The following is a 14,853-nucleotide window of genomic DNA, read 5'->3' on the forward strand; positions in this document are numbered from 1 at the left end:
GTATCTTTCACTTTAGCATATCCAAGAACTTGATTTATAACAGCTCAAATTATTAGTACAATGCTTTGCAGTTATTTGAACAATCATCTCTTCTATTATCTACTCAAGACCATGAGAATTGCTTTGCATTTTTATACTTTATATTTTTTACACTATAATAGCCATTCTTTTTATATAGTAGATATTCAAAAAAGTAGGATAAGTGAAATAAAAGTCCATAATCAGTTCAAAATTAGTCCCACTATTTTGACAAAAGCTAAAATTTTATACTTGCTTAGTAATGCACTGTAATTCATTTTTAATAATAAGACCAAATGCAAAGAAATTTTTGTTTTTAATTCATATAACTGAAGAAGTTGTCACAAGAGTTGATCTCTCATCAGAGGCAGCCCACACTCAATTAAAATTAAGTAGGAGGAATAGGACAACCACAGTAGGTTAAGAAAGCATGGCCCTCATACCTGAATTGGAAACAACTCTGAAAGGTCTTTTCAGCTCCAGAAATTTCTGTGTGGTTGGTGTTTTCCAAATTAACCACTGCTCAATTTCTATCTGGGCCATCCTGTTTTTTGTTGTCTCTTACTATGAGTATATTTTATTAAATATTCTTCTAATAAATATTCTGCACATGAATCTTTGCCACATAATCTGTTCAACAGGGAGCATGACCTCAAATACAAATAAATCTGAAGTAAAATGAAAGAAGCAAAATCCTTTAGGCAAAATAGTTATCATAAAATTAAAACATGCATTTCATAAACTTTACATTTATGAGCATTAAAATCAGTCCTCTCAGACCAAATGACTTTAGAACAGTGTTTTGGTCAACTTTTTGTGGTTTTGTAGGTTTTTAAAAATTGTATATATATATAGTTTGTTTTTATCCTGCTGAATTAGAAATTTCTAGCTCATATTTACATGATGTTATGAACAGTGGCAAACAAGCATATGTGGATATTGATATTCTAGTAAAATATAAATTAAAATTTAATTATTTTTTAAGAAGCTAAATAACAAACAAATCATCAAACCTGGAAAATTTTCATATATTCAGTTCAGTCGCTCAGTCGTGTCCAACTCTTTGCGATCCCATGAATCACAGCACGCCAGGCCTCCCTGTCCATCACCAACTCCTGGAGTTCACCCAGACTCACGTCCATCGAGTCAGTGATGCCATCCAGCCATCTCATCCTCTGTCATCCCCTTCTCTTCCTGCCCCCAATCCCTCCCAGCATCAGAGTCTTTTCCAATGAGTCAACTCTTCGCATGAGGTGGCCAAAGTACTGGAGTTTCAGCTTCAGCATCATTCCTTCCAAAGAAATCCCAGGGCTGATCTCCTTCAGGATGGACTGGTTGGATCTCCTTGCAGTCCAAGGGACTCTCAAGAGTCTTCTCCAACACCACAGTTCAAAAGCATCAATTCTTCGGTGCTCAACCTTCTTCACAGTCCAACTCTCACATCCATACATGACCACAGGAAAAACCATAGCCTTGACTAGACGGACCTTTGTTGGCAAAGTAATGTCTCTGCTTTTGAATATGCTATCTAGGTTGGTCATAACTTTCCTTCCAAGGAGTAAGCATCTTTTAATTTAATGGCTGCAGTGTTTAATTTCACCATCTGCAGTGTTTTGGAGCCCCAAAAAATAAAGTCTGACACTGTTTCCACTGTTTCCCCATCTATTTCCCATGAAGTGATGGGACCCGATGCCATGATCTTAGTTTTCAGATATTAGTAGGGAAAAATTACTAATTTAAGCTTCAGTTGCATTTTCTTTTTGAGTTTGTGCAACCATATGCCATTAGTTTTACTCTGTAGTGAATGATAAGAAAACTCAAATGTTGGGAAATTGTCAAGCTCTTGAGACATTTCACGAAATACTTGATTTTATGCTTTAAATTAAATGAACTTTCAGTCATGAAGTGAAGTATTAAAGCTATTCAAGATCCTGAATCTTTTGTTAAGACACAACACTTGAGCAAGACACTTTAAAATATAAAAATAGACTTGACTCTCATTAGTATCACAGAATGATTTTTTTCTTCTCATTCCTCTTATCAAAATTTTGTGTAAGTACATTTTCACTCAACAGAGGACAGACTGAATATTGATAAAGCAGAGTCTTGAATTCCCTGCCCCTCTCTTTTTTCTTATGAACCAGAGAAAATGTGCTTCAGTCTCACTGTTTTAATGATACATTTTTCACTAGATCCTTCAAAGTTGTCCCTTACCCTCTATTCTTTTATAATAAAGTGGTCTTTGCATTAGCTTTTAGGAAAATTCCTTTTCCTCTCTAGTAAATCTTTATAATAAAAAGGGATACATAGTGATGCTGTAAGCTCTTTAGTGAATTAGTCAAACTGCAGTGAATAACAACATCCCCTGATGCATGTGCATATTTAACTACTCTGACAATTATTATTTAGAAGGGACTTCTAAAACTATGAACTTCCCTGGTGGCTCAGACCATAAAAACCTGGCTGCAATGCAGGAGACTGGGGTTCAACCCCTGGGTTGGGAAGATCCACCAGAGAAGAGAATGCCTATCCACTCCAGTATTCTTGCCTGGAGAATTCCATAGAGGATCCTGGTGGGCTGTAGTCCATGAAGTCACAAAGAATCGGATATGACTGAGCTAACATTTTCACTTTCACTAAAACTATGATATAGCAACTTTGTCTCCATATATTCATATATATCAATATACTTACATATTTATGTTATAATAACTATATAAATAAATTTTATGTGTCTGTAAGGTATATTTATAAATATTTATTGTTGTTGTCGTTCAGTCACTAAATCATGTCTGACTCTTTGTGACCCCATGAACTGAAGCATGCTAGGCTTCCCTGTCTTCACCATCTCCCAGAGTTTGCTCAAACTCATGTCCATTGAATCAGTGATGACATCCAACCATCTTATCCTCGGTAGCCCCTTTTCCTCTTGCCCTCAATTCTTTCCCAACAAAAATTTATATATATATATGTATATATATATATAAAATAATGTTTTAATCTTTATATCTTATATATATTAGGAAAATGATTCCTAAAGCTATGTATTTATTATTGGTGGAAATGTAAAAACAGTGTCTTTCAGCAAAATAACTTGAAAGTAATTTTTAAGCTCTAAATATATTTATTCTATTTAAAAAGCATTTTTATTGAAAAATTTAATCAAAGGAGATTTAAGACATGGAAATATTTATGAACAAGTATTGATTTAATAATATCAAAAGTAATTATCCTCCAAATAAAATAAATAAATTTAAAAAATAAAAAAAATCAACTCAGGAGAAAACCAAAAATATTAAAATGGATTTAAATAAGATATGCCAATGTGATAAAATATTTAACCATTAACTACTGTACAGGAATAAATTATAATAACATGAAAGTTTCATAAAATATGAAAACCAGGATAAAAATTATTCATAGTTGTATGCAATCTAATTGAAATGGATATATGCATGTTGTGTATGTGTGTATATCTGGGTTTGTGTTTAGTTGCTTTTTTTTTCTTTCTGCTTTTATATAGCATTTTACGATGAATATAGTTTACATTAGTTATGTAAAATGGTAACACTAAAAGTTCTTTTTATCAAGAGAAATACTTCTGGTTTTAGAAGCTGGCACATTGAAAATTAAGGGAATATTTTTGAAAACTGGGTAGTGTACAATATGGGAATAGAATAGAACAGAATAGGAGCAAGAAACATTCTTCAAAAAGATGTACAAAGAGCAGTGATATGGACAGAGTTAGACTAAGAGCATTATTAATTATGCATGTTACCTTTTGATTGTTGTTTTCTAAAGACATATATATATATACACACATATATATGTATATGTGTAACAAATGTATTAAAAAACCTTATAATTTTGATGTTATTTATTTTTTTTCAGATGACATAATATTTTTTTATTTTATTTTTTAACTTTACAATATTGTATTGGTTTTGCCATATATCAACATGAATCTGCCACAGGTATTTAAACTTAAGTTAGCCAAATTATTTTCAGATTAGAGAAGTCATCACTTGAACAATACAACTAAAGTGTAAAGAAGTAGTGAACAAATGTATGTATAAATGTATATGTGTGAGTATATGTTTATATATGTACACATATATGTTGTGTGTGTGTGGGTATATAGATATAATTTGTTTCAAGGAATTGTCTTACACCATTGTGGGGACTGGGAGTTTCAGTCCACAGTCAGAATGTCTACTTTTATTTATTTGTAGCTGTGCTGGGTCTTCATCACTACACAAGGCCTTTCTCTAGCTGTGGCTATGCTATGCTATGCTAAGTCACTTCAGTCGTGTCCGACTCTGTGCGACCCCATAGATGGCAGCCCACCAGGCAAGCAGTGGTTATTCTCCAGTTGTGATGCATGGGCTTCCCACTGTGGCAACTTCTCTTGTTGTGGAGCACAGACTCTAAGGTATGTGGGCTTCAGTAGTTGCCACATAGGGGTTTACTTGTCCTAAGGTATGTGAAATCTTCTTGGTTCAGGGATTGAATCTGTGTCCCACAAATTGATAGGCATGTTCTCCACCAGTGGATCACCAGGAAAGTCCTATAATATCTTCTTTTCTTAATCAGGAAAATCTTGGTTCTGTTTTTAAAGCCTTTCAACTGTCTGATCAGATCCACCCAGATTATGGAGGACTTGAAGTCAACTGATTATAGATATTAATCAGTTTTGCAAAATATCTTCATAGCAGCACCTAAATTAGTATTTGATTAAATGACTGTAGGTTAAAATCCAGCCAACTGGACACCTAAATCTGACAATCACAAGCACTGAAACATGAAATAGTGCATTTGAAAAGCAAGAATAGTAGGAAACACTAATGATGTCCTTCCTCTCTTGATAGAGATACATAACCAAAACATTTTGTGTATATGCAAAGAGGTGAAAAATTCACATATCAAGGCTACAGTTAGAACTCTTATCTTTAATAAATTGGAGAATCTGTATGTTCTAAAACCATAACTTCAAAATATCAATTTTTAAATGATCATATTTAGTTTGTTTTCTGGTAGAAAAGTTATTATGCTTGGAGAAAAAGATAAAAAAAACTGGAGTCAGATGAAAAGTACAATTTTTTAAGATCTATTATTTAAAAAAAGGTCATGAATTCAACTGTGGTTAGATGAAGTAAGTCAAAATGGTTTTGATTGTTTTTAAATTGAAGAAAACCTATGAAATGCTTTATTTTATCAACTCAAGCTCAAAATCTTAAAAGACCAATCATGACTTCCCTGGTGATGCAGTGGATAAGAGTAGAAGACATGAGTTTGACCCTGGTCCAGGAAGAATCCCACATACACAGAGCAACTGAGCCTGTAGGCCATAGCTACTGAGTCCACATGCCACAACTTCTGAAGCTTCCATAGCCTAGAACCGGTGCTCTGCAACAAGAGAAGCTACTGGAGTTTAAAACTTGTGCATGGCAACTAGAGAAAGCCAGTGCAAAGCAATGAAGACCCAGTGCAGTAAAAAATAATTAAATTTTTTAAAGTATTTATTATTCCAAATCTGAGAATACAGCAGTAAGTTTCTGATAGATTTAATATATTTTTATTTTGGTTAAATATATCTTTAATATATATTTAAATAATTGTATTCTCTTCTTAATAACTAGTAATTTGAACTCAGCTGAACTGATTTGGGAGCTAAGTCTTCATGGTTTTCTTTCATTTGGGTTCTATATAGTCCTTTTGAGCATATATGACATATGTAAATGTATTGCAATTAAAACTACTACTTATTCATCGTAAGAAAATTATAGACTAAAATACATAAGAAGTGGTTATTTTAATATGGTTATTGCTGCTAGGGAAGATATTTCCCTGAGATCTCTATACTCCGTACATATGTCTCATTTTATGAAATCTCACAGAGGTGCCATAACATGAAACACTAGCATGAATGCAGTTCATTGCATTTAACTGTTTTGGTAGTCGTACCTTGAAAATATACATAATGTTGCCTTTTTTGTGTGGTGGGTTTAAGAGTGAACTCTGTGTGTGTATGTTTCTGTTTCTGTGTCTGTTAGTCGCTCAGTCGTGTCCGACTCTTTGTGACCCCGTATACTGTAGCCCACCAGGCTCCTCTTTCCATGGGATTCTCCAGGCAAAGACACTGGAGTTGGTAGCCATTCCTTTCTCCAGCAAATTTTCCTGACCCAGGGGTCAAACCTGGGTCTCCTGCACTAGCAGATAGATTATTTACCATCTGAGCCACTAAGGAAGCCCTAAGTGTGAACTACATTATACAAATCTGCGATGAGTTGTTCACCTATAGGCACAAACAAATATTCATTTATGTTCCAGGATTCAAAATTTAAACCGGTTCAATGCACGATACTGGATGCTTGGGGCTGGTGCACTGGGACGACCCAGAGGGATGGTATGGGGAGGGAGGAGGCAGGAGGGTTCAGGATGGGGAACACATGTATACCTGTGGCAGATTCATTTTGATATTTGGCAAAACTAATACAATATTGTAAAGTTTAAAAACAAAATAAAATTAAAAAAAAAAACAACATCAACTGGCAATTTCTGAAGTACACTAAAAAAGCTTGGGGACAAGTAGACACACTCACATGAATGTTGTTATTTGTATAAAATATTTACTCCTTGGGTGAGACGGAAGACAAACCTTTACATTAATCAAAATAATTAAGTTTTAAAATGTAATCAATTTTGTAATTTTATTTCCTCAGACTATATAAGACATCAGGTCAAATAAATGTGAAAAATAATGAGTAGGCTCTGTTAACTGCTATTCTGCAAAGGAGATAGCAGCTCCGAAGTGAAATGTAGATGCAGCAGGGTAACTAATTAGCCAGCCATCTGGCGCCATTTAGATCAGGGCAAGAAGGCCTCCACCTCTTAATAGTCCTTTAAGGCATCATTCTCATACTGCAGTGTGCTAATTAATAGTCATGTGAAGGCCCTGAGTTAGAAGAGAAATGTTAAATTATGCTCTGCATACTCTGATTAAGATGATTAGCAAAATAGATTATAGGGAGATGTCAAGCAAAATCATTAATGTCTCCAAAAATGTCAATAATTATAACAGTGAGACCTGGAATACAAAAAATGCTTTGAAAAACTTATTTTCATCAGAAATATCACCACCCTCTCCCTCTCCCATCCCACTTCTTTATTTGTCTTGAAAACTTCAAGAACTTAAGAAATGTCATGTCCTATCAAACTGTATTATCAGGGAGAATTGTGGAAGACGCATGATTTTTCTTTCTTTCTTTCTTTTCTTTTTTTTTTTGCCCAGCATTGAGGATGAGCGACCAAGGAAAGAAAAGTGATAACATGACTCAAAATGTCCTTTATGTCTTAAACTCACTCTGGAATTTTGGCACACACCACCAAAAGATTTATGTATTATATTTATTGTGTGAGTCCTTTCTTCCTTCTCAAACATGTGATTGCCCAGCAGTTCCCAGTTATCTCATGAATTGTGCTATTTTCTACATTTATCTGTCAATCACTGCTTCATTACTGATGTTTCCAGCTTCTCTGCCTTCTGCTGTAATAGATTCCAGAAGCAGGAAAGGCAAGATAAGTTTTTCTTTAAAGAAGAGTTTTAAAAAATGTTGGAAGACTATCAGGAAGTAAAGCATGTATTTTTAAAACACAATAAAATTGTTCAGGCAATTACACATCCAATTATTAAATAGAAAACTCTAAAATATCCAGTTACTGGGAAGCCAACTTTGCTTCTCTCTATAAGATATAGACAAACTTTTCCTGTTCCTCAAAGTACTTTTGGGACTATTTATCTATGGCACTTGCCTGGCAGGCTGTTCTTTTGCTGGGCTATGTGACTAACTTCTACATCCTCCCCTGAGGATTACACAGACAGAACATTATTATCAGATTGGATTTAGTTGCTTTAAAATGACTTGTGACCAGTAACGTGTAGAGGTGGTCCATAGGCTCTAAATCTTCAGAGGTTATTTTTAAAGCAAATCCTTTAAAACTGCTATAGAATAAACTCTCTTATTTAGAATGATGGGAGAAAGAAAACCAACAAGGACAATCTTTCTGATAAACTAATGGAATATGACCTATTCTGAAACTGGATAATGCAACTAATTCTATTAGAGAAAAAGCTTTACTCTATGAAATAGTCTTATATGTATTCATTCACTACATCTGAATAACACCAGATTCAGTTACTAAGGCATGTATTAGATGTAATGTAAGAGTTACAAGGTTTTCACCTAATACCCTTAATTCTTAAAAGTGCGTCATTAAGTTCATTTGTCTCTGGTACATATATTCTTTGAAAATAGAGAAAATTAACTAAATACCTATAGAACTAGCACAAGCAATTAACTATTCTATCACCAAGATCTAAATGTTTTTATAGTTGTAATATATAATATTTTATTTTATTTTTTTTCATGGCTGTTCTTTTTTTTTTAATTTAATTTTATTTTTAAACTTTTCAATATTGTATTAGTTTTGCCAAATATCAAAATGAATCTGCCACAGGTATGCATGTGTTCCCCATCCTGAACCCTCCTCCCTCCTCCCTCCCCATACCATCCCTCTGCGTCGTCCCAGTGCACCAGCCCCAAGCATCCAGTATCGCGCATCGAACCTGGACTGGCGACTCGTTTCATACATGATATTTTACATGTTTCAAAGCCATTCTCCCAAATCTTCCCACCCTCTCCCTCTCCCACAGAGTCCATAAGACTGTTCTATACATCAGTGTCTCTTTTGCTGTCTCGTACACAGGGTTATTGTTACCATCTTTCTAAATTCCATATATATGCATTAGTATATTGTATTGGTGTTTTTCTTTCTGGCTTACTTCACTCTGTATAATAGGCTCCAGTTTCATCCACCTCATTAGAACTGATTCAAATGTATTCTTTTTAATGGCTGAGTAATACTCCATTGTGTATATGTACCACCGCTTTCTTATCCATTCATCTGCTGATGGGCATCTAGGTTGCTTCCATGTCCTGGCTATTATAAACAGTGCTGCGATGAACATTGGGGTACACGTGTCTCTTTCCCTTCTGGTTTCCTCAGTGTGTATGCCCAGCAGTGGGATTGCTGGATCATAAGGCAGTTCTATTTCCAGTTTTTTAAGGAATCTCCACACTGTTCTCCATAGTGGCTGTACTAGTTTGCATTCCCACCAACAGTGTAAGAGGGTTCCCTTTTCTCCACACCCTCTCCAGCATTTATTGCTTGTAGACTTTTGGATCTCAGCCATTCTGACTGGCGTGAAATGGTACCTCATAGTGGTTTTGATTTGCATTTCTCTGATAATGAATGATGTTGAGCATCTTTTCATGTGTTTGTTAGCCATCTGTATGTCTTATTTGGAGAAATGTCTAGTTCTTTGGCCCATTTTTTGATTGGGTCATTTATTTTTCTGGAGTTGAGATGCAGGAGTTGCTTGTATACTTTTGAGATTAGTTGTTTGTCAGTTGCTTCATTTGCTATTATTTTCTCCCATTCTGAAGGCTGCCTTTTCACCTTGCTAATAGTTTCCTTAGTTGTGCAGAAGCTTTTAAGTTTAATTAGGTCCCATTTGTTTATTTTTGCTTTTATTTCCAATATTTTGGGAGGTGGTTCATAGAGGATCCTGCTGTGATGTATGTCAGAGAGTGTTTTGCCTATGTTCTCCTCTAAGAGTTTTATAGTTTCTGGTCTTATGTTTAGATCTTTAATCCATTTTGAGTTTATTTTTGTGTATGGTGTTAGAAAGTGTTCTAGTTTCATTCTTTTACAAGTGGTTGACCAGTTTTCCCAGCACCACTTGTTAAAGAGATTGTCTTTAATCCATTGTATATTCTTGCTTCTTTTGTCAAAGATAAGGTGTCCATATGTGCATGGATTTATCTCTGGGCTTTCTATTTTGTTCCACTGATCTATATTTCTGTCTTTGTGCCAGTACCATAATGTCTTGATGACTGTGGCTTTGTAGTAGAGCCTGAAGTCAGGTAGGTTGATTCCTCCAATTCCATTCTTCTTTCTCAAGATAGCTTTGGCTATTCGAGGTTTTTTGTATTTCCATACAAATTGTGAAATTATTTGTTCTAGCTCTGTGAAGAATACCGTTGGTAGCTTGATAGGGATTGCATTGAATCTATAGATTGCTTTGGGTAGTATACTCATTTTCACTATATTGATTCTTCTGATCCATGAACATGGTATATTTCTCCATCTGTTAGTGTCCTCTTTGATTTCTTTCACCAGTGTTTTATAGTTTTCTATATATAGGTCTTTAGTTTCTTTAGGTAGATATATTCCTAAGTATTTTATTCTTTCCGTTGCAATGGTGAATGGAATGTTTTCCTTAATTTCTCTGTTTTCTCATTATTAGTGTATAGGAATGCAAGGGATTTCTGTGTGTTGATTTTATATCCCTCAACTTTACTATATTCATTGATTAGTTCTAGTAATTTTCTGGTGGAGTCTTTAGGGTTTTCTATGTAGAGGATCATGTCATCTGCAAACAGTGAGAGTTTTACTTCTTCTTTTCCAATTTGGATTCCTTTTATTTCTTTTTCTGCTCTGATTTCTGTGGCCAAAACTTCCAAAACTATGTTGAATAGTAATGGTGAAAGTGGGCACCCTATCATATGGTTTTTATTTTTCAATTTGTTAATGTGGTGTATTACATTGATTGATTTGTGGATATTGAAGAATCCTTGCATCCCTGGGATAAAGCCCACTTGGTCATGGTGTATGATCTTTTTAATGTGTTGTTGGATTCTGCTTGCTAGAATTTTGTTAAGGATTTTTTCATCTATGTTCATCAGTGATATTGGCCTGTAGTTATCTTTTTTTGTGGGATCTTTGTCAGGTTTTGGTATTAGGGTGATGGTGGCCTCATAGAATGAGTTTGGAAGTTTACCTTCCTCTGCAATTTTCTGGAAGAGTTTGAGCAGGATAGGTGTTAGCTCTTCTCTAAATTTTTGGTAGAATTATAGTTGTAATATATAATATTTTAAATCAAATTATTTTCATTTCAGAAAGCCTGTATACCATTTCTAATTATTAATATGAGATATTTCCTTTATCTTATTTCTATTTATTAAGAAATATTGGGAAATTGAGTCCCTCCATTTTATAAATTGATCTATTTTAATAAAATGTAGTTTTACTATTTTTTGGTAATAAATTTATTGCCACTTATGGTTTAATACAGAATAGATTTAGAATTTTTAACTCAAGATACACTGACTCATTTTAAGATATATAATAACTTCTGAGAAGATGGCCCAAATTTTCAATTGTATTATTTGTATTTTGAAACATATGGAGAGTCCCTGCCATATAGGCCATCCATGATCCATTCATTCTCAGTCACATGTAGAATACACTTACATAAAAAAAAAATAATAATAAGTTCCAATAGAATTATCTATTCTAAGATTCCTAGAACAAAAATACAGTTCAATCTGAGTTATTTCTATTTTTGTTGGCATCTTTTGATGAACATTATTATACTTTGCTGGTAAATAACAGTAAGTAGTAAATGGCTTCATGAATTGTACCCACCCACCCCCACCTAGAATTCATATTTTGACATCCCAGTTGTCAGTGACTCAGAACTTTTTAAAGATGATTAAGGTAAAATGAGATCATATGAGTGGGTCTAATTCAATATGAATGGTGTCCTTAGAAGAAGAAATTAGGACACATGTACAGAGGGAAGACTAAGTGAAGACCTGAAGTAGAGTGGCCATCCAGAAACTAAGGAGAAAGATTTCTTAGAAGAAACCAATCTGCTGACATCTTGATCTACAACTTCTAGCCTCCAGAATTTCTGTTGTGATGGCATTCCTAGAGAAAGAATGCAGTCCACATTTATGAAATACTATCTTCTCTTATGTGCTCTGGAGAATAATCAGTCATTAATCAAACAGTACATTTTGCCCACCCACTAAATGTCAACCACTGTGCCAAAGAATAATTATCCTCCCATTGGTAGTTTTCCCACTCAGGGATATGGATCTTGATGATACCATGTCTCCACACTTTTTACATGTCTCCTTGTAGTTCCTTCTTATATTTTTAGTTGTAGAAGAATTTTTTTTGTGGGTCTTACATTCTCATTGATTAACTTATACTAGTATAACTTATACTAGTATAAGTTAACTTATGGTAGTTAACTTATACTAAAATGTAAAATAGACAGCCAATGAAAATCTGTTGTATGACTTAGGGAACTCAAACCCGGGCTGGCTCTGAAATAACCTGGAGGGATGGGATGGGGAGGAAGTTGGGAGGGAGGTTCAAAAAGTAGGGGACATATGTATACCTACGGCTGATGCATGTTGATATTTGACAAAAACTGACACAATTCTGTGAACCTTGAACTACCAGATATTCAAGCTGGTTTTAGAAAAGGCAGAGGAACCAGAGATCAAACGGCCAACATCCGCTGGATCATTAAAAAAGCAAGAGATGTCCAGAAAAACATCTATTTCTGCCTTATTGACTATGCCAAAGCCTTTGACTGTGTGGATCAAAATAAACTGTGGAAAATTCTGAAAGAGATGGGAATAGCAGACCACTTGACCTGCCTCTTGAGAAAGCTGTATGCAGGTCAAAAAGCAACAGTGAGAACTGGACATGGAACAACAGACTGGTTCCAAATAGGAAAAGGAGTATGTCAAGGCTGTATATTGTCACCCTGCTTATTCAACTTATATGTAGAGTACATCATGAGAAATGCTGGGCTGGAAGAAGCACAAGCTGGAATCAGGAGAAATATCAATAACTTCAGATATGCAGATAACACCACCCTTATGGCAGAAAGTGAAGAGGAACTAAAGCACCTCTTGATGAAAGTGAAAGAGGAAAATGAAAAAGTTAGCTTAAAGCTCAACATCAGAAAACTAAGATCATGGCATCTGGTCCCATCACTTCATGGTAAATAAATGGAGAAACAGTGAAAACAGTGGCAGATTTTATTTTTTGTGGCCCCAAAATCACTGCAGGTGGTGACGGAAGCTGTAAAATAAAAAGACACTTACTCCTTGGAAGAAAGATTATGACCAACCTAGACAGCATATTAAAAAGCAGAGACATTACCTTGCCAACAAAGGTCCACCTAGTCAAGGCTATGGTTTTTCCAGTGGTCATGTATGGATGTGAGAGTTGGACTGTGAAGAAGGCTGAGCACCGAAGAATTGATGCTTTTGAACTGTGGTGTTGGAGAAGACTCTTGAGAGTCTCTTGGACTGCAAGGAGATCCAACTAGTTCATCCTAAAGTAAATCAGTCCTGAATATTCATTGGAAGGACTGATGTTGAAGCTGGAACTCCAATATTGTGGCCACCTGATGCAAAGAGCTAACTCATTTGAAAAGTCTCTGATGCTGGGAAAGATTGAGGGTGAGAGGAGAAGGGGACGACAGAGGATGAGGTTGTTGGATGGCACCATCAACTCAATGGACATGAGTCTGAGTAAATTCTGAGAGCTGGTGATGGGCAGGGAGACCTGGCGTGCTGCAGTCCATGGGGTCACAAAGAGTCAGACAGGACTGAGCAACTGAACTGAACTGAACTGAAGACAGTTGAGGCTTCAGTATGCCCATGGGCAGAGATGAACTCAGGGTCTTCTTACTCTACTATCTTGGCTACTCTTTTCTGATTTATTCTTAATGCTTAAAAAGAGTGGGCATATGAAGCTTTCCAGCTTCATTACTCCTTGTCCAAATTTTTCATCTGAAAACTGAGTACATTGAACTTAACATGATATTATGCATATTATTAAATTAAATAATTCCATATATTATTTGTTCTTTTTGGAAATGTAAATGTTGAGTAAAACTGCCTATCTAGTCATGGTATTTTAGAAAAAAATGCATAACATTATTTTTTCACAAATTAAGAAAAAGTAAAATAGAATAAAACAATTGAAATTAAAAGTCTGTTAATCAGGGAGGGAGGCTTGCAGGGGAGGGTGCATATTAATATGTATACCTATGGCTGATTCATATTGATGTATGGCAGACCACTAAAATATTATAAATTAATTATCCTCTAATCCTAAATAAAATAAATTTTTAAAAATCTATTAAGTGAAAAAGTTATTAGTTTTAAAGGATTTCTTTAAATTTATATGGAAAATTGTTTGGCATTATTGTATTGGTTAATTTTTGTACTAAATAGGTGTTCCCTTAAAGAAACTCCAATTATCCAGTTATAAATGGGAATGTCCCTCTCATGTGAATTCATAACTCTCTCACCTAATTTATAATTTCCCATATTTATAACTTTTGTTTTAAAATTGTCCACTTTTATTTTAAAATTTGCTTAAGTTCTTTGGTCAAATTCCAATATTAAATTAATTGTTTGCCTAACATAATTTTCTGTGACATAATTTTCTATTGCTGTGGTGGTGTTTGTTTTGTTTTTGTTTGTTGATTTGAATGAATATCTTGCTTTTACTGGATTTTAGCAGCTAGTGATTTCTTTATAAAAATGCTCAAATTGTTTATATCTTTGGACTGCTGTGATGTGTGAAAATGTCTTGATTTTGCCTTTTACTTGAATGAACATTCAACTGGGTATAATTCCTGGGTGCATTATTCTTTCAAAGTCTGATAGATATTGTTCCATTTTCTTCCAGGTTTGGCTGCTCCCCTGAAGAAATCAGAGTCAACTTGATAATTCCCTCCTTTCACAGGTAAGTTTCATGTAGAAAAATGTTTCATTACTCTTTGGTATTCAGTAATTTATAAAAATGTGTTGCTCAGGATATTTTTATTTCTATATTTTTACAATATTACACATTTATTATGTAGTCAATCAGCTCAGTTCAGTTGCTCAGTCG

This window comes from Bubalus bubalis, chromosome 15 (genome assembly GCF_019923935.1).
Source record: "Bubalus bubalis isolate 160015118507 breed Murrah chromosome 15, NDDB_SH_1, whole genome shotgun sequence".
Classification (NCBI taxonomy): Eukaryota; Metazoa; Chordata; class Mammalia; order Artiodactyla; family Bovidae; genus Bubalus; species Bubalus bubalis.